The sequence below is a fragment of the Cynoglossus semilaevis genome, chromosome 15 (genome assembly GCF_000523025.1).
Source record: "Cynoglossus semilaevis isolate Cse_v1.0 chromosome 15, Cse_v1.0, whole genome shotgun sequence".
NCBI lineage: Eukaryota > Metazoa > Chordata > Actinopteri > Pleuronectiformes > Cynoglossidae > Cynoglossus > Cynoglossus semilaevis.
Window position 1 is genome coordinate 8,149,751 of NC_024321.1, and position 15,169 is coordinate 8,164,919.

At 38.7% G+C, this 15,169-nt stretch overlaps 1 long non-coding RNA gene across 4 annotated transcripts in view; it reads right to left on the reverse strand.

The window, feature by feature from the left end:
• LOC103390770 (uncharacterized) overlaps positions 1-14,232 on the reverse strand; it is a 34,745-nt gene extending 20,513 nt beyond the window's left edge. For all 4 annotated transcript variants that reach the window (XR_522731.3, XR_003052033.1, XR_001761162.2 and 1 more), the window contains exon 1: positions 13,917-14,232. This is a non-coding gene — a long non-coding RNA (uncharacterized LOC103390770). The remainder of the gene's footprint in view (positions 1-13,916) is intronic.
• Between the last annotated feature and the right edge of the window lie 937 nt (positions 14,233-15,169).

Consider the following 15,169-nt stretch of genomic DNA (forward strand, 5'->3'; position numbering starts at 1 on the left):
AGAGAAGTCCTTGACATTTCAGTCTTTTCTTCTTACAATCAGCAACATGCTTTCCTTCTTTTTCTGCTTTTTTTTATTTTCTTTTTTACAAATATTAAAAGGATCTTTTCTATGTTAAATGAGGGACTTCTTATCTTACAAGTGACTGTTACCACATGTGAAAATTTTGTAGACCTTACTACTGTATTCAGTATCTCCTGATCTTCATACAGTAAATGGTCTTCTTTATTATTCCATTTGCTGGACACCATTTCAAGTGAGATCCAATTCAAATCCTTTCTTCTATTCTAACAACTTCTGAGCAGCACTGGTAGTCCCAGCTGTAACATGCTGGATTCATCAGCACTTAAATATCACTCCTTTACTGCTGCACGTCAGGGTCAATAGTTTTCCTGTGTCTGACGGAAAGGGCAAATAAAGCCTGTTTGTTCGATTCTGAAAAGGCAGTAAAACTCGTCTTTGCCCTCCCAGCCAAACGTGCGCAGGCCTAATGACAAGGCAATATATTACATCAAGACTCAACTGCAATAAACCCATGTACAGCCATCCTTGTGATTAAACCACATGTGCTTTTTTCTACAGCACGTGCGGATACATTACAGTAAGTCGTTAAGCCCCAATAATATATCTAAGTCTCTCTTCCTACCAAAATCTTCTTTAGCCTAAGGCTGCCCTGAATCATTTACCAAAAGAGCAACATCAAATAAAATTGCATCTCATGTTGTTTGGGCTGTGGATGGAGGAGGAGGGAGTCACAACGGCTTCATACTGTAGAGATATCGATCTGCTATTGAGCGCACATCGCGTCCAGACAGTATCCGTCTCCAAGGACCACAACACCAAATCATTTGCCAATTTCCAAACAACCTTCACGTCTGCAAGGCTGCTGCAACAATCAGCACAAATGACGGCAAGACGGTCTACATCCTCCTCTCAAATGAAACATTTAGAAGTGGACACAACCTCTAACTATGATTTTAAATACATGCTACAACAGGCACTGGAGGTTATTTTACACCAACAAACCAACCAGCCCAAATTTATAGCAAAACTATATATAAAACTATATTTTTTGTGGACCATAAATACATTAATAGACTCAGGAGTGATGACAAATCTTCAGGTGAAATTTTGTTATTAAGAAGTAGTGCAAAATCCAGTCTCTGTAAGTAAATAGTATTGTATAGTTGCCAAAGCATGGAGAACCTCTATAATACACTATAAATAAAGGACTATGTAAGGTCTTTGTTATACATTAGTATATAAAAAATATTTCAATACTACGTTTCTATAAAAAATATTGGTACAAGGCTAAAACAGTTCCAAATGTATAACTAAAGTTTTACTAATTGATATATCATACATATGATTTCAACAAATGTTTAATTTTCTAAGAATATATCACCAACTATATTATTTACATATTTTCCATTTGACATTATTGAGTACATTTACATTTACACATACTTTGGCATGATAATTTGGCATTATCATTTTTTTATTAACATATTGCAGAAACATGTCTTTCCTTAATGTGAGTTTTTTTTTCTGTGTATTTTCCTTGGTAGTCAGGTAATCTGAATCAGGTTTCTGTGTTCTTGCCACTGTTTCTCCTGCTCGGCCACCTGCAGCTGAGGATCGATCAGCTCCCGAAAACCCTTATAACCTCCCCATTAGCCGACTCCCACCACCGAGAGTCTCATTCCATCCCTGATTTATCAACTGGACCAACAGTGTCTGTTTCATCATGTCTCTGCTCTGAGTCAAGGTCGAATTATGAGGACGTTATGGTAAAGGACAAACAAGAGTTTTGGTGTTATAGTGATAAACTGACATGCTATAGATAAAGATAATCATGTGTTAAAAAAATCAGAAAATATTTTTTCTATTAGCTCCATCATGTGTTAAAAAAAATCAGAAAATATTTTTTCTATTTATTAGTTTATATATATATATATATACAGTATATAAACAAATATAACTAATAGATCTTAGCTTATTGTGATGTATAAATTATTTATGACAGAGGCCTCAGTAAATGGTAGGTACAGTGGAGCTGAACAATAGAGAAGAAAATTCATATTCTTCCTGTTTTTATGAGAACAAACTGTTCCTGCTGGAGACATGAAGGCTTTTGCAGGACCCTCACGAGATACTCCCTGCTGCACATCCAGAGGAGAGAAGCTTTCCATTATCAAGGACTCTCCCTTAATGATGAAAGTAAACAACCAGAACAAGAGTGTTTAATATTTTATAGGCCTCCTACAGGTGCAGCAGTGTGCAGGGAATCACACCTACATCCACACATACCAATGGAGGTTCTGATAAAAACAACGTTGCTGACAGTATGTCCCTCCTGCAATTGGCCTCATCTCCTCTGTGTGTGTGCACGTGTTATTTTTGTTGGCTATTTGAGGCTGTGTAACAGATCTTTTTTTTTGGGGGGGGGGTGCAAGACATTGTCAATAGTTCTTTATGTAAAATAAAATAAATGGTTGAAATAATGATGTGCAGTTTTGTGCGAACTAGTTTTATGGTCAGGGAACTCTGCATCCACAGTTGGTCAGTGGGCACCCACTTCACACTGGAGGACCCTCGCTCTTATCAAGCCCATTTGTGAAGCGCTATTAAAGCTGATGGCCTTAGCAATATGTCGCTGGAGAAAAGAACAACAGCAAATTAGCTTCAGCCATTAGGACGACAAAAGAAGTCAGAAATGAAGTAGCGAACAAGATAATGGATACTTCCATGTGGAAATATTGACCATGCCAAATCAAGCCACCTATGTGAAGGTAACTACCTGCTTCCCAAAACAACATACAAATCACTGCCACTCGCTGGAATGGACTGTACCAGCCTCACAGTTGCAGACAGAGGCAGTATGATGACTGCATCATGGGGAGGCAGCCATGGATCTTTAGGTAAAGCAACCAATGGGTTGTGAGAACCATTCCGTACCACTTTAGTTCAAACGCTGTTCTCCCAGTCACTATGCTATCACTAGCTAATTTATAATAACCTGTATAGTTTTTCAAGTGGCCACCAGGACCCAGAGTGTTTTTTAAGAACAAGTCATTAACCAAAGATATGTATTAAGAGGTCAGGGTTCAGACTTGAAGTTAAGGATCTTTAGCCTCTTTGCTACCATGGGTTTTTCCCCTCTCATTCTCAACTCCCCTACATTTCTGCCATGGTTGACTGGTGATATATAGAACATATGGGGAATTATTGTAGGGTTATAAAGGGCTGTTGACTTCTGTAGACACGCAATAAATCTGACTATTAGTCCAGGGGAGGAAAAACACAAGCTCTTTAAGAACAGATTTTGTGAACAAACCCAACACGCTTTCTTTCTCCCTTCCTCTCTGACTTCTTCTCTCACCCTTCAGTCTGTCCCCTGCCCCTTTCAGACTCCCTCTCACTATTGTAAGGCCAGCCACATGACAAATCTCATTCTGTTTTCCTAGTTGGTGGTAACACAGTGTGATATATCGACACAAATTACTCACATAAAACGCGCAAAGCCTAGAATTTTTTTTAATAGTTTCCGCAACCCCTTAGTGGCAACAAGCTGCATGTGCAGAACTGGTGAACATTGCCAACATTATTAGTGCAATTAAATGTGAAACACAGGAGAGGAACGTGAGGGAGTGGGGGCCCTAAATGGCTGTAAACAAGGAAAATGACACTTGACAAGGTGTAACTTATGGACATCGTTATTGAGGCAAGAAACTCAGTGTATACACTCACAGAGGAGGTAGAATACAGACAGGAAAGGAGCCATCATTGAAAAAAAAAAATGTTGAGGAACTAAAAAAGTAAAAAAAAGAAGAGCTGCTGCTTTAAAGTTAAGGAAAATTGAGCAGTACTGAGAGAGAGACATTATCAATAGAGAGAGAGCGAGAGAGAGGGATGAGTCAATATGGTAAGGAAGAGAGGAAATGATTGAAAAAAATGCAAGTTGACATCCAAAAAATTGCAGGGAGTGTGTGGTGTTTAAAAATGCATCAAATCCATATATGTTTTATAGTCTTTCACCAAGACACAAAATACTTCCTGAAACTATACATTTCATAAGCAGTGTGTTGACTGTTGTGTTGAACCGTTGCCACTGTCTCAGAAATGATTTGTACAAAATGGTCACTTCTAATCAATAATCAATCAAGTCCAAGATTTAAAAAGTCTCATTAGGGTGAGATTACATAAATTGTGGTAGTGATGTTTTGGAAATGCAGTTTAGAAATTACTTTTAAAATGTAATGGTGATCTTTCTTTGACATCTATACAGAAATCATAAACATGAAAAGGGTTTAAATCATCCCATCCCAGAGAAACACCTCAACGTCAACCAAGTAGCATCTGTTTAATTGAGTTTTCTGTTGCCTTTATATGTGATCCATACTTTAGGACTAGATTTCTACCATAGATCAAAGGGAGTAGTAACGATTAACCAGGATTCGAGAGCTTTTGCCACACATTTCGGAGCCCTTTTGCCACCTCAATGTACAAGTTAAATCCACAGTGTAGAAATCCTGTAATTCACTAAATGACTAGATGCACCAAGCACCTCCAATTGCAGCTCATTAACTCAGTCAGGGGGAAGCAGGGTCTACGAGCCTGGAGAGAAACTATTAAAACACTGCCATTAACTCCAGAATAAATATCTCAGTTTCAGCCCAAAGTGTCTTCATTTGGGATCAAATGTGAGATATGCCGTTGCTATGGAAATGCAGCAATGGCGGTGTGCCCTCCTCCCAGCTGTTGGCAGATTCTGTGTAAAAGAGAGAGAGGGAGAGAGAGGAAGAGAGAGGGAGAGAGAGGGAGAGAGAGGGAGAAAGAAAGAGGGAGAGCGACTGTGTTTATGTGCGTGCACACAGGCATTGATGCCGCCTGCGTGCTGTGCTCCCCCTTTCTTTCTTCAGAATAGTGTCTCTACTAATCCGTGAAAGTTGCGGCGCTCTGAACCAGTGGCCAAGCCTTTTCCCACTGAACCGCGTCTCAGGGTCTGCGCTCTGCTTTACACTTGATTGGGCCCTCCCATGGCAGGACTCCCCTCCCTGCTGGGTGTGGGCCTGTCCCCCTTGCTGGGCTGCTTAGCACTGCCTAATCGCCTTCTCTCCACCATAATTACCAGCGCTGAGCCCAAGACTTGCCACCACGCCATTAAAGTCTGACCGTTCTGTGCTCACACATGTAGCCCAGGCCCACAAACGGGCCTAAGACCAGACCCAGCTCCGCCATGTCAGCACCTGTTCACGTCTGCGATGCCCCGCAGCGATGTGGACTTGGCCAGTGTTAGAGAAGGGTGGCAGCTGTGCTGTTGTCCTCTTCCCCCAGCAGTGGAGGTGATGTGTTTATTTGGGCTGCAGCGAGGAGCGGTAACTATCTCCTCGTTGTGTTGTAGAGACGACCAGAGAATCCACCCTGCAGAGACACAGCCCTTTGATATGTGACCACTCCAACCCACACGTACAATGAAAGCAGTCGGTTGTGGAAACACCCGTGTTGATGTTTTGTGGGTACGGTTGGAACAAATTTTCCTTTAGTGGGAATCAAGCCTGCACCTCCGTCTTTTTGTCCAAAAACTTATGTGTAAAACCAGATATAAAATTCCTACCACTTTCAATTTCTTTCCCCATGAGGTTCTTGGATTTCAAACTCTTGCACCAGTGGTAAAAAACCATATGGGCATGGTCAGGTTGAAATGCAGAGACCTGGCAAACAGTCCAGAGAGTGTTGAGAGCTGGGTGAACGTCAGAAGACACTGGGACTGTTGGCACAAACAGGACGCAGAATGTGGAACAGACAGACACCCAGCACCCGTTAGCTTATTACTCTCTTATTAGGAACATTTTTGCCTTGCATGGATTGGCAAGGTCCTGAAAACCACCCTCTTCACATGGCCCAGGCTCTGTCAGAGCTGATCAAAAGACATTGCTTCACATCTCCAGACGCCAAGGGAAAAAAGAGGAGAAGAAAAGAGGGAGAGAAGAAAAGAGCCAGAAGGGGGCATACTGCTCTCCTTTTAGCCTGGTCTTTTGGTGAATGAGGACTTTTCACAATGCCCTCTCCTTCCTACTTTCCTTATTTTGTTTCTAAAAAAAAAAAAAAAAAAGCTGTCCCCATTGTGTTTTCCCCATAATTGTTTTTGTCACAGCAAAAACAATTATTCTCAGGTAAGGAATGTGCCTGCAGAGTTACAACTATTCCAGAGGGAGAAAGGGGTCTTCACAAATCTGCCTGGCTTCCAGGCAGCCAAGACCCCCTCGAAGTGGTAATGAAAAGTGTAACTTTAGCCTCCCAGCTGTATGTCTCAATCCATAATCCTTTACCAAAAACCTCACCATAGAGCCGCCTACCACTCCCATGGCGCTCCCAGACTGTGCCGGGCTGGGCCTGCACTGATTTATGTGGCAGTCCTGAGTCAAACTTGCAACCTGAAAGGGATTTGCTTCTTTATATGTACTAAAGTGGTCGGGGTAACTCGGAAAAAGAACTGCCTCAGTCTCTGGGCCTTACTCTCCATCTTTCTACTCCTCTGTGCACAGCACGCGGACAGCGAGGACCTCGGCAGCATCAGACGAGGACCCAGTCTTCCCGGAGTTCTGTGTTTCAACACTGCAGACGACAGAGGTGAGTGTCTGTGGGCAGACCTGGGTGTAACTGTTGTGTTTCTGTGCAGCTACGTGTGACCACGTACAGCACAAAGGAGTCAGTACCTGGGAAGGGTTGGCCTATGGGGTGGCAACAGGCCCATCAACCCATGGACTGTAGAGACAACATTGCATTAGTGCATTGTAGTTTGTCTGGTTGTTTTGTTGTTTTACTGGATTGTTGTGTATTTGTGCAGCAGAAATAGCTTTTTTAACCTACAGTGTTGTCGAGGAGCTGCCAAACCCCACTGCTTCTATGAAACACTAAATTAAAATTGTATTGATTCACGGTGAATTATTCAAGTTGAAAGGAAGAGACTAATTAGTAAAACTATAACTTATTAATGACCGTTCACTTTTTTCTTTTTAAAGTTGACGTAACGGCGTGCAGTCCTCAGTCTGTCTCTACAGTTTATCTCTATGAAACTGGGTTTTTGGAAAAAAAAAAAATCAGACTCTGTGACTCACCCATACTGGAGTGCAGAAAAACATTGGAAAGGTTGAACATGTGAGCTGTTGTAGACAGTAAAGTCCATTCCTGTCACCGTGGGTCCAGTGCAGTGAAGTAAACAAGACAAGTTGGCCTCTGGACAGCTGGGCTTAAACGTCCTGGGCTCGACTCTCTACGTATTCTAGCAGTGGCAGCAGTGGGTGGTTTATTTTCATGTGTGTGCGTACATGCATGCTGTATATATCTCTCTCTGTGTGTGTGTGTGTGTGTGTGTGCTGCCACATTGTGTGTCGTATGCATGTGCGTTTGTCTGACAGCCATGTGCTTAATAATACAACAGTGTCTGGTACATTCAGAGCAGGAAATAGAGCAACACTGAGTCTGGGACATTCACAGCACAGACTGCACTTCATCCGTATTTTCCACCTCAAATCTGTTTAAAGGCAGAAATTAAACCACTTCCCCACCGAAGAAAATAAATCAATTTTTTTTTTTAAATAATGAAAAGAATCGGCATCATCGTCTCCTGTGCAGAATATCAATGAAATGTGCTGTAAACTGAGGAAGACATTTGGACCAATAATGTACAAAATGGCTGCTGTTGCTAAGCTAACTGGGGAAGAAGAGGAAGAAGATGGAGCGGCGGATGCTCTTTAAATTTTACATGAAAGCAGCAGTAGAACAGCTGAATTCAAACTTCTCATTTCATTCAGATTTTTAAAAACATCTAATTTTTCTCACATTTTCAAGAAATTTTCACAAAGATTTTTTTTCCTTCGTCTTTTAATGTTAAATTTCGTTTATTTGGTATAGAACTGTTTGAACGTCATTCAATTTGCCGTAAATTTGTATTAATGAAGAATCGACGGTTCAACGCCAAAGTAGAGTTTTGGAATGAGTGACTATGTAAATATTGTGAATCAGTATTGTGAGTTATGAGAGTAAAAACGTGACAGATTCATATGAAAGTCTGTTTGAGTCGCTGCAGTTGAAAGCCTTCATGCTATGACACAAGGAAAGCCTTCAAATTTTCATCCTTTTTTTTTCTTCTTCTTCTTCTTCTGAGGCCTTAGGTTAACTTTGGGAAAAAATCATGTGAGAGATGGTTTTCTTTGTAATTGAGATTTTAAGAAGAGATTGGTAACTTTTTCTCTCTCCCAGTATACTTTTTTTCCACTGATCTGAGCATTTAAAGTTTAGTTTATGACAGCGTTTGGAAGGGATTTACAGTATGATCTGTGATGTTTAAAGTTCGCCTGACAGGTTAAAGTAGGTTAAGAGTGAGTGAAAGAAAGAAAGAAAGAAAGAAAGAAAGAAAGAAAGAAAGAAAGAAAGAAAGAAAGAAAGAAAGAAAGAAAGAAAGAAAGAAAGAAAGAAAGAAAGAAAGAAAGAAAGAAAGAAAGAAAGAAAGAAAGAAAGAGAAAGAAAGAAAGAAAGAAAGAAAGAAAGAAAGAAAGAAAGAAAAAGAAAGAAAGAAACTTTATTACAGTTGTCCACCTGAACGAAATGAACTCTTTTCATCACAAATGAAATGTTTAGCCTTGGTTCTTTCAGTTGTGTTGACCTACAGATGTAAATACGGTACAAAAGCAGAGTAAAGAGAACTAAAGCACTGTGTTGTGAGGACATGTACGCGTTCTGATAAGTAGGAGGGACACTGCTGACACTTCAATGTCCTGTCTACAGATAAACACAGCTAAAACAGATGGCGGCCTTTCATTGCTCACACTGAGAAATCCTACATTTCAATCTAACAGCAACATCTGACTCGCCTCAGTTTCTGATCAAAAACCTCTGGTTCTTATTTATCAGCGCACACATATTTCATTGTAATGAGAGCCTCGCATTCTAGACTGGCTTCCTTGAAGACGTGAAATAAAAGAATCTCGGCAATTAGACTCCACCTTGAAACGGAGAGCTGACGAATGTCCCCGTCTTTTGATGCAGCACAATGTGTCACAAAACAATAACAATTAAAAAGATATATGAACATTTGAACAGATGTTTCCTTCAGCAAAGGGCAAAACGAACACATGCAATCGCACTTCAGTGGTTACAAACAATTTGTACGACATAAGCAGAAAACTTTTGTCTCTCTGACAAATAACTTAAGAAATTTAAGTTTAAAACTCCTGTGAAAATTACACGACAAAATTATGTTGTCATGTATATACACAGCAAAAAAAAAAAAATTAAATTGTGTGAAATTTTGAAGTCCAACACAAATCAAGATTTAATCATTTTGGTTAAACATTATTTTGAGAAGGTTCAGTAGTGAATTTAAAATTTTACTTTTTTTGTCAGTGGTAAATTTTAAATATTTTGAAATATACGTTTTATTTTATTATTTTTTATCTCTGGTAGATTTTAAAATTGGCGTACATTCTTAATAAAACTAACAATATAATTCACAACAATATTTTCAAAATTTTTGTTTAAAAAATATTTGAAAATTGAAAAAAATACATTTAAACTAAAACAACAAACAAAATAATAAACTATTCAAATATCAACCCAATAAAATGTAATTACTTTATTTTTCAAGTACATTTTGGAACATTGCATCTGTAAAAAAATCAAACAAACCACATTTTGGTTTTACCGTTGATGTTTTTAAAATAATGATTTCAAAATGTTTAGAATTTAAAATGATAAAAGTACAGAAATAAGGTCAGAACATGTCTGCAGCGCAGCACCTATCAGTCACTTTAAGATCTCATCTGTGCAAATGATGGATATTATTAATATCTTTATTATAAGAAAAAAAATAAGATGGTTACACAGTTAACAAATGCTGTACTAAAGAGAGTTTAACCCCTTCTTGTCGTATCCTTCTTTAAATGTGTCCTAATTGCACACAACTGAAATTCTATGGTACAATAGAGACATATTAGGTTGATTCCACAGCTGAGAAATAAATCTTTATTAATTAACTAACTGAGAGACGACTAATATTTTGCATCTGAGATTTTCCCTCTTTTTGGCTCAACTCAAAAAAATCACTGCATATAACTGATAAGTAATGGTTTAATTTTACGGGACTGCAGATGAATACATTCAAAGGAAGTTAATCTACACATATATATATATAAATACATACATATATATATATATATATACTGTATATATAGCTATAAGACCAAGTGGTACAGACTCACTGTCTATGTGCCGTGATCTGTCATACGTGGCAGCACATCTCAACACTTGTCTGTGCTGAGAGCTGTCATGTATGACATTCTCAGATGGAAATGTCTCCTGCAACACTAAATATTTACAACGATGACACAGATGCACAACGTGGGACCTGTGCACACCTCACTGCTGAGGCGCTGAAGGACTCTGAAATGGAACGAGATGCAGGAGATTCACTCACTCTTACTTTAAAAACTAAGATTTATAAAATAAAGTGAGCACATTCCTTTTTGCCACATACACTTGAGAGAGCCGTAATCTTGCTTTTATTAAAATGGGTCAGCATTATACAACCAGGCAGCAGACTGCCAACTTCCTGCAGCTTGTTTATAGTGACATCTCATTGCTTGGATGACAGGGTCCTGCCAGTGTGTGTCTTTATTAGTTTCTTTGCTCTGCTAATGTGCACATGACTGAAGCAGCAGCAGCAGCAGAGGTGACAAACCTTGTCCCTCTTCTGTGCCTCAACTCAACAACAGGCTACTGAGCACTGAAAAAAAAAAAAAAAAAAAAAGTGCTAAACCAGAGCGTGAGTGAACCTTTAAAACACACGGGCCTCATTTCAGTGGATTGTTCAAAGACAAGTAGTCCCCACGTACTGAAGAAAAACATGTCAAAGGCAACAACAGTACGCTGCACATAATTAAAGAGCAGAAAGTTAGATTTCGAGTTCATTAAGTAGTTTTTGGGACAAACTTGATTTTTTTAAGAGAATCCGAGGCTTCATTGTCAAAGAATGTCTAATTTTTAGCAGATTTGCATCATTTAAAAAAACAAATAATAAAGTGACCTATAATACACACACACACAGACACACACACAAAATGTGTTTATTACCTTTAAATCTTTGCCTCATTTATTCCAAAAATAATGTTTCCTCCAGGGGAGCACCAGGAGGTGCTGTATAGCTGTTAGCTTTTAGCACAGCACCATAAAAAACAAACATGGCTGATGAGAGGGGCAGGGCTGACACTAACACACACCAGTTTGGAGAGTTTATGCAACGTTAATGTTTGAGGTTGAGCTTTGCAAGCCCAGAGCATTAATATGAGATAGCCAGGCCCTCCTACCTGCAGCTCAGTGAGGAGATGCACCCTGCTATGACATCAGCTGAAAGCATTTAGCAAAGCTAAGCAAAAACAAAATAACATAATAGAGCCAATGTGGAGCTCTGCAGGCTCCAGAGTTTACTGCGGTGCAGAGTTTAAGGCATCACATTGTTTTTAAATTAAAGCTGGTTATTATTTTTATATGAGTTAAAGCCTTCAGGGTTATCCCGTAACTATGGACAGGTGGACACGGCGCTAAGAATGAGTAACAGCTCAGTGGGACATGAGTGTTGTTCACAGAAACAGCAGAAAATGAAGGGAGCATTTTACAAAAGAACTCTAGATCGATTCCAACAACTGAGACTATCAAGATATATATTTTTTAAATGAAACAAACTACAGAAGGACCACGGCTATATAAAGCTAGAGACATCATTTTTTAAAATCAGTGTTTCTAAAATGGAGGGTGGTGGGATGAAAGTGGGTCGTAGATTTAAATTAGATAGGTCACAAGAATATGTAATTGGTACGAGTGTTGTTATTGGTCACCTCTTATTTTTATATTTTTATTTTATTTCAGCATATACTGTATAATTTACTAAGAATCAGGCTGAATGACTGGCAAACTGTTTACATCCACCACGGCAGCATGGTCAAGGACAATTAAAGGTAAATGACGAAGAATTAAAAAGATGAGAAGAAGTAAAGTTGTTGTCGGCAGGGAGTGAACGCTAGCCTTTAGTTTTAGAAGTACAGCCTGAACTTGATGAATCATCACAATGGCCTACATTTGAAATAATGTCGAACTTTTACACACTGCACCTTGACGTCTAATTCTGGCTCATTATCGATAAAAAAAATAGTATTTGTGTAATGATTTTTGTTATTGAGGACGGAATGAAGTGACAATAACAGAACAAGGCTGTTCCATTGAATCTAAGATTAGTTATTAATTAGTTATTAAGTGCTAAACGAGAAGATAACATGACGGCTGAAAGTGCTAAACGAGAAGATAACATGACGCGACCTGGTCCTCCTTCGTCCTCAGCTGAAGTGTTAAACCTCACCCTGACTTTGTGACGCCGAGGCCTGTGAGTCACAACTGCGAAGATACTGTATAATGTTATTTAAACCCAATCTGTCACCAAATGTGCAGAAAAAGCCTGCCAAGTGCACAACTCTATTATCACCATGAAGAAGAAACTTCACACACGCACATACGTGTTTCCATCGTTGAACAGGAGAAGGACTTTTTCACCGACCATCTGACCGTTTCTATTTTTAAAACGTAAACCTTCACGTAACCTTAACTTAATCAATTGATAATATTTACAAACACTGTAAAAACAATTTAATCACAGAACGTTTCAGTTTTGTTTGTGTAAAAAAATATATATACAGTATATACATATATATATTAGTTAAAAATATCTACTCTAGCTACTCTTATCTGTTAAATATTGTTTAAAAGGACTTAAATAAAATAAAAAAATAAAAATAAAGGCTTTTATTTTTTAGAATGCCAACTTTTCGGCAGTTGGACATAAACCCGAGTACGATTTTTATCTTTGAATGGTGATATTTTCATATTTTCTTATATTTCATATCATGAAGAACAAATTTCAGTCTTAAAGAAAACACACACACATAGATGTGCACACTCATGTACAAATGGTACTGTCCACAAACACCACACACTCACAGACACACATAGAAACACACACCTCCAGCTCTGCGTCATTACACTTGCAAAGTCGCCAATTAATAAAAAAAACTGAAATCCTTGAGTTGTCGTTAACACGATGCCTCTGAAAGGTCAGGTGATGAATCAAGGAGTAAGTGACAGAAGTATAAACACTGTTGCACTGCTCTTAATGTAACACAACAATGTGAAATAATTAGCTGCCATCATAACTGCCAGGTTAATTCAGATGTGAGGAAATGTTTCCGTGATAACATGGAATTTTCAATAACAATCTCGAAGCCAAACAACACGGCAGCTCTCTTGGGTCTGAGCTGTTGCCGCCGCGCGTGACCCATTTTGCCTTTTCTTCAAACCAGAAATGTTGCTAATTTTGACAGCTCAATTTGCGAGCAGCGCAATCCTTAACAAGTCTGCCACCCTCTGCAGCAATATTGAAAAATGGTGACAGACAGACTAATGCAAGTGGCAAGTTAGTGCCCTGACCGGGTGCTGCTGGTGGCCACTGAGAATTCACAATGCCACATGCTCACGATAAATGGAGTTGTTAATGATGTTGCCCTGTAGGGGTCATAATGGTGAAGATAGCCTCGCAAATATTCTCTAAACACCCGCTGAAGCAAGAGAGGCGATTAACACACTCGGAAAAAGTTACATGCAAGAACATGGAAGTTTTGGGAGTGAGTTAGCATCAAAGACAAGCCTGTCTTGTTACTCACTTCCTGTAAGTACACCAGATGGATTGTTGTGGTCCTAACTAAGTTCACCTAAACCCACCATCTTACAGCTAACAAAATACACATATTCACAGTTCATAATATATTATACACACATGGAGGTTAATGTATAAATGAACCAAACAAGCCTACCTTCTTAGCTGCACAAACACAGGATGGCACTGGTGGAAAAAGAACAAAAAAAAAAAAACTGAGCTACAGAACTAGGCCAGAGAAATAACTCCTGACAGGAAGTAGCTTTAGCTTTAGCGTTAGCGTTAGCGTTAGCGTTAGCTTTAGCTTTAGCTTTATCTTAGCCAGGAAATGCAAACTGTCTCAGCATGATGAAGAGAGGTGGCACATCACCTAAATCCATCATAGGAAACATGGGTCATAAATAGGTTCCCACCTGAAGTGGCAGAGACAAAATAAGACAGAAACTTCACAGATCTCTAAACTGTGTGTAACTATATTTAAAACATTTATTATTTTTGTTTTTGTCAGGTAAAAAGCCTTTTATGCTCTTTTCATAGGAACATTTTTATTCACAAAGTGTGGGACATTATTGTAAAATGGTGTAAGTGTAAGGTAAAAAAAAATTGTAGACTAATGTGATAAGAATATAATATTAAAACTCAGATTTCTTTATTTGGTCAAGTCTTTATTTAAGTGTATCACAAGAATTCTTTTTGCTTCAATTAAATATTATTAAAGTAAATTATAAAAGTGTTTTTTGTCCATAAAATGTAATTAAATCATCTTTTAGAGAAAAAAAAAACCCTGCTCTGCTGATGTGTCTTTGTCCTAATGAAGGTTAAAGAACTCCTTTGAATTTTTATGTGAGTTCTTTTTTTCTTTTTTTTTTAATCAGCAGCTTACACTCATTGCATAGAATATACTGAGCTAAGTACATCCTGGGTATTTCATCTGTGCAGATGAATTCAAACTGCCGAGCCGAGCTGTATTTGTAACCTGAGGCCACATTAGGTTCCAAATTAGCTGCTGAGTTTGAAGAAATAATAATATTATTATTAAAGAATACTGTACATATAGGCAAAAGGATATAGGCTGAAAATGCAGGGTGTGACGATGGGCTGCTCCATGTTGACATCTGCTGATTACACAGTTTGGAGTCCTGCTATAGAAGTGGATGTGCAGTAAAAATGTGTCGTACGACGGAGACCACACTATGATCTCTGAAAGAACACAGTGGTCAGGCCTTCACAGAATTTTATTTAGAGCATGAAACCACAACAATGAGGAGAGGAATGTCATTTTCACACAGCCAGAAAATCAGGGCTGCCCACGGTGGAAGGATAATATTCAGACCTCAAAATCTACTTGAGGCATTTTCTTATTTTATTCACTCTTACTTTAGACCTTACATTTCTAAAAATAAAATCTGA